General features: G+C 39.2%; 1 pseudogene; it reads left to right on the top strand.

Moving 5' to 3' along the window:
- LOC140532120 (crooked neck-like protein 1) overlaps positions 1-18,169 on the top strand; it is a 35,400-nt pseudogene extending 17,231 nt beyond the window's left edge.
- The last annotated feature ends 4,365 nt before the right edge of the window (positions 18,170-22,534 follow it).

Below are 22,534 nucleotides of genomic sequence, written 5' to 3'. Positions count from 1 at the left end.
ACATGATTTGGTCCAATACCTCTCCACCCTATAAATGAGGAAACTGAGAATTAGGGAGATCAAATGTCAGAAAAGGATTCAGACCCAGAACTTTCCAACTCTAGCATGATCATTCCATCTACTGACATCAATCTGCTTCTCTACAGAAGACATTTAACAAGTGTTTGTTGAATTGAATTGCAAAAGAAGATGATATTATGGACCACTATCAGTACATTTGGAGTCGTTTGGGTTGAGTTTTTTGGTTTTGTTTTTTGCCATGTGTGGTGGGGAAAGATTTGCATTGAATTATCCACCTGATCTTTCTTGGTGACAAGATGGCTGGGTGAAATTTGGGCTATAGGTTTTTATTATGAAACTATTATTTTTAGGTTCAGACTCCCAGCCTTGGGAAGAGTATAGCCCAGTGGAAAGAGAAAGAAGGAATGAAAAGGTAAAGTGATCATGGGACAGAACACCAGGAAGATAAATATCTCTCAGTCAGATATAGAGGTTTACACATAGGTTTCACTGAAAAAAGTCTGAGAGAGAGATATGTGACATCAGTGAGAGGCTCTTTTAATCAAAAGTTCTGAATTTTAGTTTCTGGTGTGCTCTTGGCTAACTGTGTGCTGCTAGGTCATTTAACTTCTATAAGCCTCAGTGTCCACCAACTGGAAAATGAGAGAATTGAACCAGATGATATCTGAGGTCCCTCCTAGTGCTAGCATTCTATGTTCTGTGTTCTAAGGCACCATCTTCATGGGTTCAACTCTCTCACCAAAGGAGTGAACCATTCCAGTGAATCATGCAAGTTAGCACCATTCTATCTCGAATCAGCAGTTTCTAAATACAGCCCCACTGTCAGCAGCAGGGATAGCCCTGGGCAAAATCATGAAGTCAGCAAAGCTTTTCTTTGGAATGGCTCATGTTCCTTGCCATTGTGGTGAGCCAGTTGTAGAGAAATATTCTTGGATGGATGCCTTACCAATACCCCTCAAAGCACAGAGGTGATTCCCATTTAATCTAAAAGCCAGCCTTGGTCTTCAGAAACAATTACAGAAGAAATAACAAGATATCTCCTGGCACCAGACTCTTGACAGGGAAAATAAAACCCACAATTTGTATTCTGAACTATGAAAATTCATTAATTGGCCACAGTATATTTGTGATATAATGAAGATGAGAAACAAAAAAGTCATGGGCAAGTGGTTTGACCTCCCTGAGGTTCACTTTCCTTATCTGTAAAAGGGGGGATAACAACACTTGCAATGCCTATTTCACATGACTTTAGGAAAGATCAAAGGAGAAAATGTGAAAATAGCTTTTTGAACCTGTATAAATATCAGTTATTGTTATTATTCAAAGAACTCATTTTCCAAGTTCATTAATGACTGATTGTCATGGAATTATAAGTCCCTAAAATGTTAGATTTAGAGTTGCCCCCAGGCAAATCTCTAAGAAGATCATTGCAAATGAGTTGATGATTCATGTTGGTAGAAATAGTTTCTTAGAATTCTACACTGGTGTTTTCACAGGTCCAAACTGAAAACAAAGCCAATGAGTAAATGCATGAATGAATAGATAAACAAATGAATAAACGGATAAAGTAGATCCATAGAAATGGATGGATAGATAAATACATAGCTAGACAGATGTAGGCATAGAGATGACAGATATAGATGGAGACAGAAAGATAGATAATATCATCCTCTCAGTAAGAAACAAAGGTGGCAACGAGAACCCAGAACTCTCAATCTAAAAAGGAATGTGGTATGAAGAAGTGAGTAGAGAGATTTTATGACAGTCACCTCTTCATTACTCAAAGTCATGGGATATTAGACTAGAAGAAGCTTGTGAGTTTATTTAGTCCAATTCCCTCATTTTGTGGAGAGAATTAATGACTACGTGAAGTAACTTGCAACAGTTCGCATAGCTAGTACAAAGTACCACTGGCCACATCTCCATATATACTGACTATGGAATCCAGAAGACCTGAAATCAAATCTGGCCTCAGACATTTAATAGTTGTATGACTTTGGGCAAGTCATTTCATTTCAGTCTGTCTAAATTTCTGCTTCTATAAAATAGTGATGGTAATAGCTCCTGCCTCCCAGGGTTGTGAAGATCCAATGTGACAATATTTTTTTATTGATTTTGAACTTAAAGACAAAAAGACAAAAAATGTATGTGCATACAGTATAATACAAAAAGAGAATTCAATATGAAATCAGGCATCTCCATTTCACACCATTGACTTTTTTGAAAAACTATATAATAAATACTACGCATCATTTTCAAAACTATCCTGTTTTTCGGTGTTTCCTTCTGAGTCTCCTTTTGTTCTCCACTGTGTCCTTATTTCTTTTCTCCCTCTGTCTCCCCTCCATACTAGATAAGATCACCATTAGATACAGATATATGTGTGTGTGTGTGTGTGTGTGTGTGTGTGTGTGTGTGTGTGTAGGTATAGCCATACTATACATACTTCTATTTATCCATTCTTTCTCTGGAGGTGCATAGCATCTTCTTTCATAGGTCCTTTGCATTTGACTATTCAACTTATTCATTCACAGTTATCCTTCTAACAATATTGTTGTTACTAGATAAAATGTTCTTGGTTCTGCTCATTTCACTTTTCATATTTCCTGCAAGTCTTTCCATGTTTTTCTAAAATCAGTCATCTCATCATTTCTTTTAGCACAGTGGCATTCCATAATATACCAGTGATTCTATACCAGTAACGATCATATACCAGTGATATTTATAAATAGCTTTGTGAACCTCAAAGTATTACAGAAATGCTAACGTTATTATATTTGTATTTTCAATAATCTTTGACTAAACCAAGCCTTGTGCTCTAGCAAGCCATTCAGTGTGCTATGGTAGAAAGAGCCTTGGACCTGGAAGGTCTGTCTGTGTCTGATTCCCAGTCTTATAATTGAATACCTTATCATTGTGACCTCAGCTACAGAAAGTGACCTTTTCAAAGATTCAGTTTCCTCATCTGGAAAATGAAGAAGTTAGAATGGATGATCTCTAAGATCTCACATTCACTGATGTTCAGAGACCAATTTTACAGAGTGTGGGTCACCTGCACCCTGGACTTCCCTTGTGTCCTGCTCCTCTGGCTCTACCTTCCCAGTTTTTCTGCTTCCTTGGCCTCTGATTCTCTGTCTTTGTAGCCAGTGGAGAGCCAGTGTTGAGCAACAGGAAAGGATCCCTCTAAAGACCCTCTAACTCTAAACCAGTTCATTTTGGAAGGCAATTTCAAATGATGCAAGTGAAGTAACTAAAATGCCTATAGCCATTGACCCAGGGACACCATTGTGGGATATAGCAACCAAAGAAGTCATTAGGAAGTAGAAAGTCCCCTCATACACCAAATTATTGATAGCAGCACTTTTGTGGTAGCAAAGGAACAAAGGAGTTGCAATTTTGATGCCAAAATCATTAACAGCCTCCTGGATTTCTATCATTCCTCTTGTGCAGTAGCACAAGATCCCACAGTTTCCTAAATGCTGTCACTGATGATCCATTATCTGCCTTTTTCCCTCTGGGTGGAACTCATCGCTTGTCCTCATACCCATCCTGAATTCCCTTTTCTCTCTGAGTCTAAACGTGTTCTCTTCACAATGTTCATGAGATAGTATCTTCTGTGATTAGATTTTCTACCTTGTAGATTATTCACCATTCTTCTGACTTATCTTGGACTTTGGGTCACCAACAGAGGTCTGTAGAAGTGAATTCCCACCTGGATATGATATGCTGCAGTTTCAAATAAGAGATGAGTTTTCAAATGAGTGATTTTATCACTTAGTCAATCAACAAGCATTAATTAAGTGCTTACTATATACCAGGAACTGTGCTGAGCACTAGGGATACAAGGGAAGGCAAAAACAAGGAGCTCACATTCTAATGTGAGAGGCAACAACATGCCAACAACCATGTACATATAAGGTATAGACCGGGTAAACTGGAGGTAATCTCCAAGAGAAGGCACTGGCAGGGGAGGAACCAACTTCCTACAGAAAGCTGGATCTCAACTGAGACTTGAAGTAAGTCAGAGAAGCCAGGAGGAAGAGACAAGGAGGGAGAATTTCACTCTTTTTACATTCTAGCAGAATTATGCTACAGTTTCTCTTTGTAGGAATTTGAGGATTCTTTTTGTTTGGTTTGGTTTTAATTTTCCTTTCTCTTACCCAACACACCATCTTTGAGTAGAAACTGAGTGATAGTCTAAGGTTATTAATGAAAATGTACCTGACAGTACTGCTGATGTTAACATAAAAAAGATTCAGATGTGTTACAACAAGTGCTTTTGTTCCCAAAGAAGTGATTAGAGGAAAACAGCAAATGGGGGACAGATTAAGATGACACACAAAGAAAAAAAAACCACAACTAAATAAGGCAGCACAAGGTTTACTATCAGGAGACTGGTATTCTTCCAGGATGGAAGATGGAAAGGTTTATAGACATTTCTGAAGGGAAAGTCAGTGAGAGTAGCCAAGAAGGGCTGTGAATGATGGAAGTCCATCAATGTATGTAAGAGATTCCAGAAAGCAGGGAGTAGGGTCCACAAGCTTTGGGGAAGAAAATAACCAGTTGTTTATTTTGCTGAAGAGTCAACGAATCAAAAATGTCTTGTGTGAAATAAGGAGTTAATTTTATTCCATTTTTGGTTGGGCATTAGAATTTAAGAGGTCTCTGAGTGTGGAAGTCCAAGAAAGGAGGGAGAACTGGAGGGAGGGAGGGAGGAGGATAGAGACAGAAAGCCAGAGACAGAGACACAGAGATACAGAGAGAGAACCAAAGAGTTATAAAGAGAAAAGAGAGACACAAAGAGAGACAGAAACAGAGAGACAGAGAGATGAGATGAGAGAAGAGGATGGATGGATGGATGGATGGATGGATGGATGGATGGATGGATGGATGGACAGATAGATAGATAGACAGACAGACAGACAGACAGACAGACAGACAGACAGACAGACAGACAGACAGACAGATAGATAGATAGATAGATAGATAGATAGATAGATAGATAGATAGATGGATGGATAGATACATTAAGCACCTTACTACATACCAGGCATTGTGCTAAATTCTGGGGATAAAAATACAGACAGAAGTATATTCTAGGTATTATTGAGACCTACTACATAGCTACAGAGATGAAAGATGGAGTGTCAAACATAAGGAACAGCAAAAAAGTTATATGGTTGGATCATAGAAAGTATTGGAGGGAGTAATGCATACTAAGGCTAGAAAGGTAAGTTATGGAGCCAGGTTATGAGCCAATGGGAGTTTACATGTGATCCTTGGGCAGCCAGGTAGTGCAGGGAATAAAGCTCCAGGCCTGAGGCCAGGAAGAGCTAAGTTCAAATCCAGCCTCAGATACTTAGTAGTTGTGTCACCCTGAGCCAGTCACTTAACTCTGTTTCCTCATCTGTGAAAATGAGTTGGAAAAGAAAATAAGTCACAAGCATCTTTGCCAAGAAAATTCCAAATGGGGTCACAAAGAATGGGACATGACTTTAAAAAATCTGAGCATCAACAACAATGATGAAAGAGAGACAATTAAGTTTACTTGGGGGCAGGAGGAGGAGGATTAAATGGTCAGAACTGTGCTGTAGGTAAATCACTTTAGCAAGTGTTTGGAGAATGGATTGGAGTGGAAGACTTAAGGCAGAGACACTCTTTCAATAGTCTAGGGGAAAAAGGAGAAGCATCTAAACTAGAGTGATAATTGTAAGAATGAAGAGAAGGGGGCATATTAAAGAAATATAGAAGTAGAAACAACATGGGTATGTGGGATGAGTGAGGTTGGGAAGACAGGGATGACACTGATGTTAAGAACGAGGGTGGTGATGCCCTCAGCTAAAATAATGAAGTTTGGACGAAGGGTGGGTTTGAAAGGAGAAGATGAAGGGTGTTGTTTTCGAAGTGTTTAGCTTGAGATGCCTATGAAATATCCACTTCTGAATGTCAGTGCTTGGTGATATAGAACTGGAGTCTAAGAGAGTCTCAGTCTGAGAGACTGATGCTAGATAAATAGACAAAAGAATCTTTTGTATAGAGATGAAAATTAAATGCGAGGTTGCTGATAAGGTCATTCAAGGAAAAACTTGTAGAGAAAATGGTCCAGAACTGAGCCTTAAGGTCCACCAACAGTTAGACAAACCAGACAGCAAAGATTGAAGATCAGAGAGAAAGGAGGAATAATTGTAAGAAGAATCTGCCAGAGAAACGAGAGGAAATGGAATCCAGCATATATGTCATGTTAGCCCAAAGTAGCCTTAGATTTGGGATTTGTCAAGAAATGAACATACTCAAAATATGATAGTGCCAATTTTACCTTTACTAAGATCTTCAAAGGATACAAGAACATTATTGATTAAGCTTACAGGATGAACCTAATAACACTTTCAGTTAGATGTTAATATCAATGTACAGGCTTGCCTGTCCTCAATGTGTCCTCCACAGAAGCTTATCCTGGGTCCTGCTGGCAGCAGCATATTGGAATTCTGATGATTTTGCCAGGTCAGAAGAACAACTACCCTCCTTTTTGAAATTCTTGATGTCACATCTACCCAGGGGTTACTCAGGCATTGTTTAAACAGGGACTTCTTAATTTAGTTACATGTCCCCTGATCAACAATTTTGTTTTTTCTGGAATTTTTCCCCTTTCAGCTTTGTTTTTCTATTGAGGTATTTCTTCATTCAAGGTCTGTTTAGAGCAATTGGGACTTACTGGGTGTTATAGAAGCCCACTATGGATAGGTATTGACCTTGGCAAGAAGGAATCAATTATTCATCAGAAACTGAAGCAAAGGAGAAAGTGGGATAGGGATACAGACTGGCCTAGGAAACCTCAATTGCAAGTTGGCACCTTCTCTGCAAGTCTTAGAGAGTTGCCTAAAGTACTAAAAGGTTAAGTGACTTTCCCACAGTCACATGCCAGACTCAGAACTTGAATGCCAGTCTCCCTGGGTTCAAAGCTAACTATCCAGGTTATCTCTCAAAGGACAAGGAGTCAGGGATAACGTCAAGCAACTTAAAAAGGCACTTCTTGCCAAAGATCAATTCAACAAATACTTATTAAGGCTTGTGTGTCCAGAATTGTTCTATACTCACATGACTTATCCTACTCACCCTACTTACCTATGAAGAACTCATAATTCTCCTGAGAAGATAAATGGTTTGATTAAAAAAATGCTAGAACATGTAACTCTATAAAACTTCAGAGGAAGGCAAAATTAACGTCAGATTCCCATGGTCTGACTGCCAGAATCCTTTGATTTGGGCACAGGGATGCTGGAGAGAATAAAGTATGGGGAAAGTGTTGTCAAAGAGTGAATGATGTTGATCTTAAGACACAGATTCAGCATGGCTATTTTGTTGCTGTTTTGTTCCTCACACCCAAGACCTTGGACAGCTCTCTACACAGTCCAAAATACCACATTTTGCCATGGGCAAAGACTGTACAGAGAAACGCAGGGAGGGCCACCTGGGAACAACAGCTTTTCAAAGCCACTGTGCTCCAAATCAAAGAGGTTTCACATGTCATCTCTAGCTCTCTCTTTCCAGGGGAATCAGCTCTGCGACACCAAAAGGGACTAAGTTTCCAAATTCTGGTCCATAAGGTTTTCTGTCTCTGTGCTTTTATCTGATGCATGTAGGGAGCCAAAAGAGCTGGAGCAAGACAGGTTCAGTTCCTAAGGCTATTTCCATAGCTTTTGCTATGCTGCTCCCAAACCTCAACTCCCCTGGTTTCTTAGTGGGATATAGCACCGAGGCTAAATGGCTAAGAGAATGAAAGTATGATCAGTTCAGAAATACAGCACTTTAAGAAAAAAGAACAAATGAAACGTCATTTGTCTTTTACATGGAAAATAATGTTTTTATAACAATGGTTTTCATTCCACCTGCTACCTCTTGAACCCTGGGATTCCAGTACACAACGGTATACTTTATTCTCTTTGGATCTTATCCTTTTCCTCCTTCTGGGTGGATAGGTTAAATGAGATAACTGAGATCCTGAGTCAGTAGAGTGAAAATACCCTAAGTTACTGCTTCTTCCCTCCCTTTGTGTCATAGATAAAAACAGAAACCAGATAGATTTGGTGCTCCAGGGGATGGATAATGGAATCCAGAAGTTTTTACTTCCATGGCTCTGCTTCAAATTCCACTGCCTAAAGGAGTAACAGTCTAGCATCACTATTATCCAAAGACAGGACTAGAAGTAAGCTAGGCAGACAGCTGCCTAGAACTCACAAGCAGAAGTGGGAGAATAGCATCGGTCCCTTTTAAATATTATTTTGTGTAAATATACATACAGGCAGCAATCCAGAGCACAGTAGTTTGTGCTGTCATGGTGCTGAACGGGATGGAGGAAGAGGAGAAACTCCCCCTTTTCCCCTCGCTTTGAGGAGGTGTGGCTTGCTTTCAGCTCCACCCTCCCTCAGAGGTATGGTTTGCCTTTCATGCACAGCCCACCAAAATACCTGACTCTGTGAAGACAGGGTGCTTACTTATCAGCTCCAGCTTCAAGAGGCATCTGATCTTGAGCTAGATCAGTCAAATTGTTGTCCTTGAGTCTTTTAAGTTCTGTCTAACTCTCTGTGACCCTATTTGGGTTTTCTTAGCAAAGGTACTGGAGTGCTTTGCCATTTCCTTCTCCAGCTCATTTTGCAGATGAGAAACTGAGTCTAACAGGGTTAAGTGACTTGCCCAGGGTCACACCCCTGCTAAATGTCTGAGGCCTGCTTAGAATTTAAGTCCTTGACTCCAGGCCTGGAGTTCTAGCCACCAAATCACCTAGCTGCCCTTAAGCATTCTCTTCATGCTTACTGTGAGCCAGGTACTCTGCTAAATACTGGGGATACAATGAAAGGCAAAATATAGACCTTGTTCTCAAGAAGCTTACAGTCCAAAAAGAGGAGATAGCAGGCAAATAACCACGTGAAATAGACGTATACAGGATAAATTGGAGATAATCTTAGAGAAAAGGTATTAGAATTAATGGGAATCAGGAAAGACTTCTTGCAAAAGGTAGGATCTTAGCCTTTACCTGAAGGATGTCAGGGAAGCTGGGAGATAAGGAAGCAGAATATTCCAGTCATGTAAGAATAGCCAATGGAAATGCATGGAGTATGAAAATGGAGTGTCCCATGAAAAGAACAACAAGGAGTCTGATGTTACTCTGTCATAGAGCAGGTAGAAGGGAGTAAGGTGTAAGAAGATTGTACAGTAGTAATGGACCAGATTATGTAGGACTTTAAAAGTCAAATAGAGGATTTTTATATTTGATCATGGAGGTAATAGGGAGTCACTAGACATATTGAATGTGGGAGAGGGAGCAAGTGATATGATCAGCTGTAGATCAATTTGACAGCTGACTAACAGAGATGTTACAGAGGTAGCCTTGGACATGGAGGGGTGGGTAAGAAAGAGTAGTAGAGAGTGACATCTAGGTTGTGATCCTGAGTGACTGGGACGATGGTGGTATCCTTAATGGTAATAGGGAAGTTAAGAAGAGAGGAGGATTTGGGGGAAAAGATAAATGAAGTCAGTTTTGGATACATAGGGTTTAAGATGTCTAGGAGACATCCAGTTTGGGATGTCAGTCAATAAGCATTCAAGTGCCTACTATGTGCCAGGTATTGTACCTGTATCATGGGGATACAAAAAAGAAAAGCAAAAGCTAGTCCCTGTTCACAGTCTAATGAGGGGACAACATATAAACAACTATATGCAAATAAGCCATAAACAGGATACATGGGAAACAATCGCCAAGGGCCAGGCACCAGAATCAGAAGCGATTGGCAAAGCCTTGCTATCGTAGATGGCATTGTAGCTGGGACTTGGAGGAAGCCAGGAGGTGGACATGAGGAAGGAGAGCAGGAACAAGGGGGACAGCCAGTGAAAATTCCCAAAGCTAAAAGATGGAGTATCTTGTCTAAAGGGAATCACATATTGCCGGTGTCAGTGGATAAAAGTATGTATGTAGAGGAATAGGGAAGGTAAAAAGGGGGAAGAATAAGGTGTAAGAAGATTGGAAAGGAGGGGGTAAATAATAAAGGATTTTGAATGCCAGGGGATTTTATATTTGAACCTAGAGGTGATGGGGAGCCACTGATGATTGTTAAGCAGAGGAGTAGCATAGTCAGTCCTGAGCTTTAAGAAAATCACTTAGGAAGCTGAAGGAAGGCCAGACTGGAGAGAGACTTGTGTCAGGCAGACAAGCCAACAGGCTACTGCAATAAGGGTGTGAGATGAGGGTCTACCAGGGTAACAGTAATATCAGGAGAGAGAAGGGATACATATTTCAAAGGTGAAATAAACAGGCTTTAGCAACAGTTTGGCTTGGAGTGGGGCGATAGTGAGAAGATAGTGATACATCAAGGATGACATTTAGGTTTCAAGCCTAGGGGACTAGGAGGATGGTTGGGTCCTCAGTAAGTAGTAGGGAAGTTTGCAAAGGGGGAGGTTTTAGGGGAAAGATAATGGATTCAGTTTTAAGCATGTTAAGTGTAAGATGTCTAGTGGACATCCAATTCAATATGTCTAATGGGCATTTGGAGATGTGAGTATGATGTTCCAGAGCAGGGTTAAAGTGGGATAAATAGATCCGAGAATCACCTGCTTTAGAGATGAAAATCAAATCCACAGGAGCTGAAGAGAAAATGACATAGACAGAGGAAAGAGGGCCCAACGCAGAACCTGGGGTGACACATTATAGACATGATCTAGAAGAATATCCAGCAAAGGAGACGAATGGAGCAATCAGAGAAGTGGGAGAACCAGGAATGAATAGTGTCAGGAAAACCTATAGAGAAGAGAATATGAAGGAAAAAGCAAGCAATGGACAGTGTCACAGGCTGATGAGAAGTCAAGAAGGATAAGGAGTGAGAAAAGGCTTTTGAAGTTGGCAATCAAGAGATTGCAGATAACTTTGGAGAGCAGTTTCAGCTGAATGATGAAATCAGAAGGCAGACTAGAGGGAGTTCAGAAAAGGAAATGGAGACCCTGATCATAGGCAGCCTTAGGCGGCCTCAAGAATCCTAGTCACAAAAGGGAGAATTAGGAAGCTAGGCAGTGAGGAAGGATGGATCAAGTGAAATATTTTGAGAATGGGGAAGACATGGGCATGTTTGTAGGCAGTAGAGAAACAGCCAGTAGACTAGGAAAGACCAAAGATTAGTGAGTGGGGATGATGGAGGGGTCCATTTGCTGAAGGAGACATGATACAATAAGAAGAAAAATGGAATTATACTTTTTTATCCCTTTAATGCACTTTGCTCTCAATTGAACATAAAGCTCAGGTCCCCAGCTGGTTTACAATGAAAAATTCAAATTTGGGAATTTTCAACTTCAGTATTTTACATGTGCCTCTTCCAGATTTTGTCCTCCATCTGTTCTGAGTCTCATTGCTAGCCTACAAGTAAGCAGAATGAGCACAGATTCAAATGGCCACCCAGATTTTAATACATTGTCACATACACTAAGAAACATTTAAAATAATGCTATTTACAGAACTACCAGTTTTTTTAAATGGTCACAATACGTCTCCACAAGAGGAGAAAGAGGAGGCAGGAGAAGTAGAGCCAACCTTCCCCTCTATCCAACTCTCACTTTTTTGGTCATTTCAGTGGTATCAGACTCTTTGTGACCCCAGTTGTGGCAGGGATACTGGAGTGGTTTGCCATTTCCTCCTCAAGTTCATTTCTCATTAGGGAATGAGTAAAGCAAGGGAGAAAAGGGGTTGGATAAGAGGAGAGCCCATTTCAGTTCTTCCAGAGAGCTAGGGAAGGAGGGAAAATATCTCCAAGTGGTCTCACTGGCAGCCCATTCCTCTCTGCTCTTCTTCATCTCCCTTGCTTGTTTTTACATTTTGAAGGCAAAAGTCTGTTTCAAAATAAGCAGCCCATTCAAGGTCAAGACCCAAGGAATTCTGGTAAAGTCTGAAATCTCCCCCTGAATTGGACAAGCAAAATTATTTAGGAAAGGAGAAGAGCTGTGTAGATGAGTCTACAATGGCACTGCCCAGTTACCCAGCAGTAATAGAGTATCCTGAGATGCACAGGACAAGGAGAGAAATCCAGAGCCTTTGAGAATGATAAGCTGAACTTCAATCCAGCAGTCCTATGTGGAATGATATCTGTTGAGCAGGAATGCCTGAGGGGCTTAAAATTTGAGAATTGTTTTTTAGTTTTTCTGAAATTAAATACCTACTATGAGTATTTCCACATATAGAGAATACAAAGAGGATTGTACATGAAGCATCATATCTCCATTATGTTCAACATATTTTTCAAAACATATCACTAATTCAATATATTAGCTCCAAAGCTGTCCTGCTTATCAGTATTTCCTTTTGTCTAAGCTCCCTTCTGTTCTTTTCTGTAAACTCTTTTGAATGCTCCATAGACGCTCTGATCAGTTTTTTGGTGTTTTTTCTGCTCCACTCTCATTATTTCCTCACTCCTCACAATATTTAAAAACTTCTCCCTTAAAATAAAAAATCTCCAAGGAAAACAAATCCACACATTAGCTATGTCTAAAAACGTGTGTCTCATTCTTCACCCCTACCCCTCGACCAAAAGGTAGGAAGCATTTTTCATCTTCAGTCCTGAAAATGGTTAAGATTAGATATTGCACTTCACAGAATTCTTAAATCTAGCTTGATTCCATGTTATGGAGAAGTATAGTGACCTATGCTGAAAGGAGTTTGGCCATAGCACAGCTTTCACGTCCTGAACCTAAGCTCTGCTGGCCAATGAGCAAATCAAAACTTCCCTAAAGGACTATATCTTCGACTATTAACTATGCTTCCCATCCATGACCCATCAACATATTTGGTCATCTTGTCATTCACATTGCCCTCTCTTTGTTTCCCCTTGTTCTATCTTTGAGTCTTTCTGGCAGAGCTCTAAAAGGCAGACTACATACAAATAGTTTATTGCATATTCGATGGCACCTGGATATTTCTTTTTTTTGATGTGTTATAGAGAAGGCTCAAAATCCCCAGCAGGCAGAAACCCACAAGAAGCCCAAGCTACAACCTTTGCCTAGGGCACACACATGCATCCTCTTGGCCCTGCTATCACTTCACAACTTTGTGGTTTGGGGGTACATCAATCCCATTTCCAGTAGTCTGATGTTCACAGAGCAAATAGTTGTCCTTTCCCTCTCGATGGTTGTCTTGTGTCCAGATGTTCAGGAATGAATGGAGACAACAGCTATTCCACTTGCAAATCCTGAAAAAGCAAGACTTTTTTTAAACAAGGCTTTTTCCAAAACCTTCTCTATTTCTACATGGATTTCTTATCACACTTCATGAAATAAAGGGTTTTCAATGTCTGAATTATTACAGAATATACATATTTAAAACCACTCAAAAACAATCCAATTCTTTCTCCTTCTGCAGCTTCTTATTCACTTTTCCCCTTTGCTCATATGGAAAGTGAATCTTTAGTTAATTTTTGGTTCTCAAGAGAGGCAATGTAATATCGTGAAGTGAATGCTGGATCTGGTCTCGGGAAGATGTGAGTTCAAATATTGTCTCTGCTACTTTTTTAACTTCTGGCAAGTGTTTGAGCCTCAGGCCACTGTAGACAGGTTAATATCTGATACTTTAAAATCTGTCTCTTTATGAGTCATAAGATCATAAAATTTTTAAATTGGAAAGAAATCTTTAAGATCATACACCAACACCCTCACTGGGATTTAAATGCAAGTCTTCTGGATTCCTAATGCATTATTATTCCCACTGCCTCACATTCCTGGTATGGTACAGGGGAAAGAACACAAGCTTTCAAGTCAAAGACCTAGGTTCAAATCCTACCTCTGTTACATACTACCTATATGACCTTAGACAATTCACTTAATGTATTTGGGCCTTGGTACCCTAAGCAACAAGACTGGGAGCTGGAGAGAGAGAAGGGGGGGGGGGCACCAAAATCAGCTTGAACCAACTCTGAGTGAAATGTTAAATTTTCACTGTGAGAATTTCTACTTCAAAATCAACAGATGCCACAAATCAGAGCCTGATTTATTGTTTTGTTGACTGTCTAGACTTAAGGTAATGGAGAAAATATTAATAATTCAGATTTAAGTTTAAAAGCATATTGTGTAAAGACCATTCTCCAGTTGATGAATGATCAAAAGATATGAACAGTCAGTTTTAAGATGAAGTGATCAAAGCTATCTATAGCGATGTGAAAAAAATGCTCTAAATCACTATTGATTGGAAAAACACAAATTTAAAAATTCTGATGAGGGGAGGAGCCAAGATGGCAGCAGGGTAGAAAGATGCACATACGCTTAGCTCTTACCCCACAGCCCATAAATTACCTGTAAAGAAGAACTCAACAAATTCTAGAGCAGCACAAGCCACAGAACAACGGAGTGGAGAAGATTTCTGTCCCAGAGAGACCTGAAAAACCAATAGGAAAGGTTTGTCATGCACCGGACACTGAGCAGAGCCCAGCCCTGCCTTGGCCATGCAGCACCGAAAGGAGCAGATCCGAGCAGGCTTCAGGGATAGAATCTCCAGCAGCAGCACAAATCCCTCAACCCACAGGCACCAAAGGTCAGTGAAGAGGGTCTTTTTGGCTGGCTGAGAGGGGGAATGGGGTGTCCCTATAACTCAGGCCTCCTCAGGTGGCAGCAGTAGAGGCAGCAGCAGATGGGGCTCCCAAAGCAGGCAGTAGCCCACATCCATTGTTGAAGGTCTCATGGTAAACCCCCTGAGGGAACTGAACCTTGTGTGGTGGCCCTGCCCCCTCCTGAGCAGCTGATCTTAATCTCACACTCAATAGCAGCCCTGCCCCCACCTAAAACCCCTGAGACTTGGGAGAAGCTCATTTGAATCACCCCAAGTGCTGGCTTGGCAGAACTGGAGGTGAGGTGGGTGTGGAGAGGAAACTCAGAAGTCAAGTAACTGACTAGGAAAATGCCCAAAAAAGGGAAAAAAAATAAGACCATAGAAGGTTGCTTTCTTGGGGAACAGGTGTCTCCCCCCATCCTTTCAGATGAGGAAGAACAAGGCATACTGTCAGAGGAAGTCAAGGTCTCTGCCTCCAAAGGGAACTTAAACTGGGATCAGGCAATAGAAGACCTTAAAAAGCAAGTTAGCAGCTTACTAAAAGAGAACCAAAAAAATGTTGAGGAAAATAACAGCTTTAAAAAGAGGCTAACTCAATTGGAAAAAGAGGTCCAAAAAGTCAACGAGGAGAAGGAGGTTTTAAAAAGCAGAATTACCCAAATGGAGGAGAAGGTTCAAAAGCTCACTGAACAAAATAATTCGTTGAAAGAGAGAATTGAGTTCAGGGAAATGAATGTCTTTAAGTTAAACCAAGCACTTAGTAAACAAAACCAAAAATTTGAAAAAATAGAAGATAGTGTGAAACATCTCATTGGAAAAACAACTGACCTGGAAAATAGATCCAGGGGAAATAATTTAAAAATTATAGGACTGCCTGAAAGCCATGATCAAAAAAAGAGCCTAGACGTTATCTTCCATGAAATTATCAAGGAAAACTGCCTTGATGTTCTAGAATCAGAGGGCAAAATAAATACTGAAAGAATTCACCAATCACCTCCTGAAAGAAACCCGAACAGAGAAACTCCTAGGAATATTGTGACCAAATTTCAGAGTTCCCAGATCAAGGAGAAAATACTGCAAGCAGCTATAAAGAAACAATTTGAGTACTGTGGAAATACAATCAAAAATCCTGATGTATTACCTCACACCTGTTAGATCAGCTAATAGGACAGAAAAGGAAAATAACAAAGGCTGTAGGGGATGTGGGAAAACTGAGACATTAATACACTGTTAGAAGAGTTGTGGACAGATTTAACCATTCTGTAGAGTAATCTGGAACTATGCCCAAAGGTTATAAAACCATGCATACCCTTTGACCTAGCAATACCACCACGAGGCCAATATCCCAAAAGTGATTAAAAAACAAAACGAAAAAAGGATCCATATGTACAAAAACATTTATAGCAGCTCTTTTGTGTTGGCAAAGTATTGGAAATTCAGGGGATGCCCAACAATTGGGGAATGGCTAAACAAGTGATAGAATACTACTGTGCTATAAGAAACAATAAGCAGATTGCTCTTAGAAAAACCTGGAAAGACTTACGTGAGCTGATGCAAAGTTAAGGAGTAAAACCAAGAGAACATTGTACACAGTAGCAGTAATGTTGCAAGATGATCAGCTGTGAATGATTTCATTATTCTCAGCAACACAACAGTCTAAGATAACTCTCAAGGATTTATGATGAAAAATGTCATCCATCCCCAGGCAAAGAACTGATAGTGTCTAAATACAGTATGAAACATACTTTTGGGGAAAAAAAATTCTTTATTTTTCTTTACAGGTTTTCTTTTTAGTCTGTTTTCTTTTACAATATGACTAATATGGAAATGTGTTTAGCATGACTGCACATGCATATCCTATACCAAATTGCTTGCCTTCACAACGAGGAGGGTGAGGAGGGAGGAAAGAAGAGAATTTCGAACTCAGAATTTTAAAAGTGAATGTTAAAAATTATTTTTAGATATAATTGAAGAAAACAAAACACTAAATATATTTAAATTTTTTAAAAGTGCATTGAGTGTAAGTTTGGGTTTTGGTTTTTTTAAGCCAATTGTTACATATTTGCCAGCATAATCTTAGATTTAGCCTAGATGACCTCTAAGATTCCTCTCATCTTTAAATATACGATCCTTCACTATATTTCTAATTACATTTATTCGAGGCATAAAGTCCTGGGATGTACTGGACTAGACCTCAGTTCAGCCCTTACTCAGCCCTAACTAGCTGTATAGCCTTGAACAAGCACTTGATCCATCTGGGGTTTAGTTTTCTCTGTAAAATTAGGAATTGAACTAGATGATCTCTAAGGTCCCTCCCAATGCTGACATCCTAAGTGTCTTGGATCCTAGCACAGTGGTTGACTCAATAGTCTGCAAGTTTCTAAAATTTTCAGCATCTTTCATATATCCATAGGATATGACTGTCGCTTAGCTTTCCGTTTGGTAATTTGATTGCAAACTCCTTGAGGGCAGCATAGATATAGTGGACCCTGGGTTTTGTGCCTTGTCCAGGCTAGTGTCATGTTATGCAGGTAGATCTTTACTAACTGGTTTGGTTTTCTGACAAAAACCATGCAAGACATAAAATCTTATACTTAGGGTTGGGCCAGAGAAGGCATAGCTGAGAACGATTGACACAGGGCTGCCGGCAAACTTGCCTCCCCCAACTCAGAGTGTGGCTAAAGGGAGGATATCATTTTGCACAGCTGTACGTACATCCACCACCTTTCCTTATAAGCACCAAATTCACTATTAAAAAACCCAACACTGACCTAGTCCACAGGTTGCTTTCCTTATTTCGAGTTTACAGGATTTGCCCCCAAAAGGAACTTAAGACATTATCTCGGTTAAACTTCACCTTTAACAGGTAAGAAACACCAAAAGCCAGAGAGGCCAAGTGATTTCCTGGAGGTCACACAGACAAGGACGAGCAGAGCTAGAAATTCAGCACCTCTCTTCCCACTGCCCTCCCCCGCCACTCACCCGCGCCCTCCTGGTTCCAACCTGTTACAAAGTGCCATGGTGGAGAATTCTTCTATTTGTTCGTCCCTGCCCATGCATCATTTTATGTAGAAAACACTCCCTGGTTTCTGCCCGCAGACCAAAGCTTAGTTAAGATTGCCTTTTCAGACTACCCAGTCCCGGCACAACCACAACCCTGGAAGAGCTGTTTACTGCTGAAATATCAGAAAGATTATTTGCCTTTCTAGCCGTCGCTCAGGGTATTATGCTGGGTGAGGACGGGCTCTGACAAACAATGCCATAAAATACGAATTCATACTCTGATGAGCCCAATTTTATGACAAGCATGCTAAATGTGATTAAAACTGTCCAGCCTTGCCCACATGCGCATCTGCTGCTTCGGAGGTGCTCCCAGCTGTTGCGATTTCCTACATTACGGTTTCTTGTCAGTTACTTCCAATGTATCAAAGTCTCGCCCGGATTCCTGGCCCTCCCCCTCAGTTCCCGGCTGGGCCTTGGCTGGATGTTCTGAAGCTGACAAGCCGGCTGCCTCTGGCTACTGGGGCTGCAGAGGCATGTGTGCTTTATGTTACTGCTTCACAAAGCTCCGCTCATTAGCAGCTCAAATGAATCTCCTGGTTCCTTCTCTGTCATTACTCCACCACCTGCAGTTCAGCGAAGCTTTTTTTTTTTCATAGGATGAGGGAAAAGAACTCGGGGAAAAATCATTTTAGTCCCCATGGGGAGCAGGTTCTGCTAATCGCTCGACCTACGCAACCTCCTCCACTCTCATTGGCAGCAGATATACCTGGGACTCTGGAGCTGCAGAGCGGTGGTCCCTCCTGCTCCGCTCTCCGCTTCAAGACTGCTGATTTCCCAAAAGAGATTTGTGGAAGAATGTTTCTGAAAACCTTAGAAGCTCCATTAAACACTGGATATACAAATCAATCGATCCTCAAGTGCTTTGGTGTGCAGGTGCTATGCAAAGTGCTGAGACTACAAAGACAAAAATGAATCCACCCCAGCCCTCAAGTCTGTGAGAGACAGTATTGTCCACATAAGAAAGTATGCCAAGTAAATATATAAATATATACATAATCAACAGAGGTTAATTGGGGGAGGTACTATCAGCTGGTAGAATCAGTAATGGCTTCATGGAGGAGGTGGCATTTGATGGAGTAAAACCCTTCAAATATCCCAAGGCAGCAGCTGCTTACCAGAGGTTAATTACTTAACTGGTTGAGAGTTCATTAACAGAGGTAGCTTGGCATAAGTTTCATATACTGAATTCTACCTCATATACTTAAAAGTTGTATGACACTGGGCAAGTTACATAACCTCTTGGCCTCAGCTTCCTCATCTGGAAAATGGGGATGATAAACACACCTGCCTATGAATCAATAGCATCAAAACCATTTACAGCTAGTTAAAAAATAATGTATCCAATTAGGCACACAAGACCATGAGGCAATCAAACATAAAAGCATTTTGTTGGATAAACCCAAGACACCAACTCTTAGGCTTTGACATAAACTGTGGGAAAACTTGAAATAAATCTGAGAGAAATAGGTTTAGACCAACATCTCACATTATATACTAGAATAAGCTCCAAATGGATACATGACCTAAATATAAAAAAATCAAATCATAAAAAATTAAGAGAGAGGAAGAAAGCTACAGTTAAGGCTAGAGAGAAAATTTTAACTAATAATACAAGATATAGATGATCATAAAAATAAACAGATCACAAAATACAATAGATAATTTTCATTACATCCAAGTGAAAAAGTTTTGCATAAGAAAAACAAATATAATTTGTATTAGAAAGGAGACATTAGCTGTGGAAAAAATAACCTCAACAGCAAATTTCTGATAAAAGATTGATATTCAAAATATATAAGAAATAAATGCACTTAAAAGACCTATTCCCAATAAATAAAATGGTCTAAGAATGTGAAGAATTATGAGCTTTTGTTAGTCACATGGGAAAAAAATAAAAATAGTATTCCAAATCACTAATATCAATGCACATTAAATACAGTGTGGGATTCCATCTCATATCCACAAGATTGGGGGAAAAAACACAAGAGGAAAATGGCAAGTTTTAGAAGTTCTTTGGAAGGACAGGCCACTAATGCTCTTCAATAGAATTGTGAATTGATCTGATGTTATGTAAAACTATTTGGAACTATACCCTAGAGGCCACTAAACTATGCATTCCTTTTAGCTCAGCCACACTGTTTGTGGACATATACTCTAAAGAGAGAGAAAGATCTCACATGTACAAAAATATTTACAGCAGCACTTTTTGTGTTAGCAAAGAACTAGAAATAAAATGCGTTCCCACCCATTGTGGAATGACTGTATAAAGTGTAGTTTATAAACTGTGGCAGAAAGCTTCAATAAAAGTCAACAATGATGCCTCAGTTCATTGCTAAAATCCTCAAAAAGAAAACAAAATTTTGTTGAGAAATCTTGGTGCTCAAGTTAGTGAACAACTGTGTTGATTTCTTGTATTTGACTAATAAATCCAGCTTCCAAGGAAGGACTTCTATTGGGGTAGGGGAGTAATTAATGAGTAGTGATATTGATGTGAAAAGAAAAGAAAAGAAAAGAAAAAGGAGCATCAATGAAAGATTAAAAATAGACTGAGAAAATGGAAGAGAATTTATTTGTACAAAAAATTTTATAGCAACTTTTTTTTTATGATGACAAAGAATGGAATACTAATGGGATGCCCATCAGTTGGGAAAATGGCTAAACAAGCTGTGGTATATGCTTCTGATGAAACACTATTGTGCTATAAGCAATGATGAGCAGCATGGTTTCAGAAAAACCTTGAAAGACTTACATGAACTAATGCAAAGTAAAGTGAGCAGAACCAGGAAAACATTGTACACAGTAATGATAATACTGTAATGATAACCAGCTGTGAATGACTTGGCTACTCTGATCAAGACAGTGATCCATAGACAATTCACCCATCATGAAAATTGCTATCCACCTCTAGAGAGAGAACTGATGGACTCTAGTACAGATTAAAGCATACTTTTTTCTCTTTTTTAATTTTTCTTGCTTTTTTCCCCCAACAGAGCTAATATGGAAATGTCTTTCATTATATCTCATATATAATTGATATCATCTTGTTTACCTTCTTAATGAGGGAGGAAGAGATGGGAAGGAGAGAGATAATTTGAAACTCAAATTTTTTTTAAAAAATGAATGTTAAAAAGAAAAAATACACTGAGAGTAAAAGCACAGAAGGGGACACAGACAAAAATATAGTTTTGTTACTACCATACTAAATTTAATGTAGTTTTTAAAATTATCCATGATTTTGAGTATAATTCTCTTTCCATTTATGTATGTATATGTGTGTGTGTATGTTCATGTTGTTTGGTGTTTTAAGTTCTCAATAAAAAAATTAAAGTGTAAGATCTATATATACTGTGTGACTTAAAGAATGCCAGAAATATTCCCATGCCTAGAATATTTCCCTTTCTCCTTATTGAAGTATCTAAAATTCTACATTAGAAACTTTTGTATTCAGGCATTACTGATCTTTTAGAGCCTTTTTTGAAAATATAAATAACATCTATAATAATATATCATTATATTATATATTATTATATTGTACTATATGATAGTGTAGTATATTATTATTGATTTTATATTAATAATATATTATTAAGTTATGGTATATTAACTATTAATATATTCTTAATATATGGTCTTGTATTATATAATTTATATTATATCTTATTTTATTTTATCATAATGGTCCCATATCCCCATTATGTAAATTTTAACTCCCTTCAAGGCCTAGTTCAAATACCATACTCCAGGGTCTATATTACACCTAGAAAGAGTAGGTAAATGAAAGGGAAGATGGACATGCCTGGGAAAAAAAAAACTTTCCCATCTTTAGATTTTGCCTATCTCTCCCTAACCCTTGATGATTAATGGTCCATTTTCCTACTGTGTCCTCCATCCCTCATCTTCCTAATAGACAAAGTCAGTCTCAGAACAAGAAAGATTAGATTCAAATGAGTCAGGAGCTACAATGGAAATTATCTGTTTTGGTTCTTCATTTTACAGATGAGGAAACTAAGGCCCAGAAAGGTTTTGACAATTTGCTTGTGAATACACAGACAGCAAATAGCAGAACCAGGGTTTGTACTCCAGTCTTTTGATTCCAAATGCAATATTTTATCCTCAAATGGGAAAGATTCAGAGTATGGAAATACTAGACCACATGCCACTTACTAGGGGATAAGACTAGTTAAGTGTAGAAAGACAAATCACCAGATCATTGCCCATGAAGGAATGAATATTTTCTACCAAGGCAACCAAAGCTTTCTATTAAGGCTTGGATAGGGTGGCAGTTTACATTAGTAGATGGAGGGAGGACTCACACTGATAAAATCATGGATCCAAAGTGCTTTCACATAGATTATTTCATTACATACTCACAACAACCTAGAGACATGGGCAGAGCAGAACTGACTATCTTCATATTATGGATCAATCAACCAATAATTTTTTATTAGATGAACAATTTGAGGCTCAAACAAGTTACATGATGTGTCTAAGCTAGAACTAAGATTAGAACCCATTGCTTTAATTAGAAATGACTAATTAAAGAAAACATAGACATGGGTCCGTTTGAACATAACAGATACTTGCTAGTTCCCTTCACAGAAACCCATAAAGTACAAATTAATTCATTAGTGACCAGCTTAAAATTATACTAAGATTTTTAGAAAATCCTGTATTTATCACATGTTGTCTCCCTCTATAGAATGTAAACTACTTGAAGGCAAAGACTGTAGCTTTGTTTTGTTTTGAATCTTTAAACCAACATGTATCTAGCCTGGCACTTTACTAATACATTCTTTTGATTTATCCGTTATGAGCCTCACAGCTGCAGGCAGCAAAATACAGTTTTGGATTTGGAATGCAGAGATGTGGATTTGAATTTCA

Source organism: Notamacropus eugenii, chromosome 3 (genome assembly GCF_028372415.1).
Source record: "Notamacropus eugenii isolate mMacEug1 chromosome 3, mMacEug1.pri_v2, whole genome shotgun sequence".
Classification (NCBI taxonomy): Eukaryota; Metazoa; Chordata; class Mammalia; order Diprotodontia; family Macropodidae; genus Notamacropus; species Notamacropus eugenii.
This window is presented reverse-complemented; position numbering and strand designations above follow the sequence as displayed.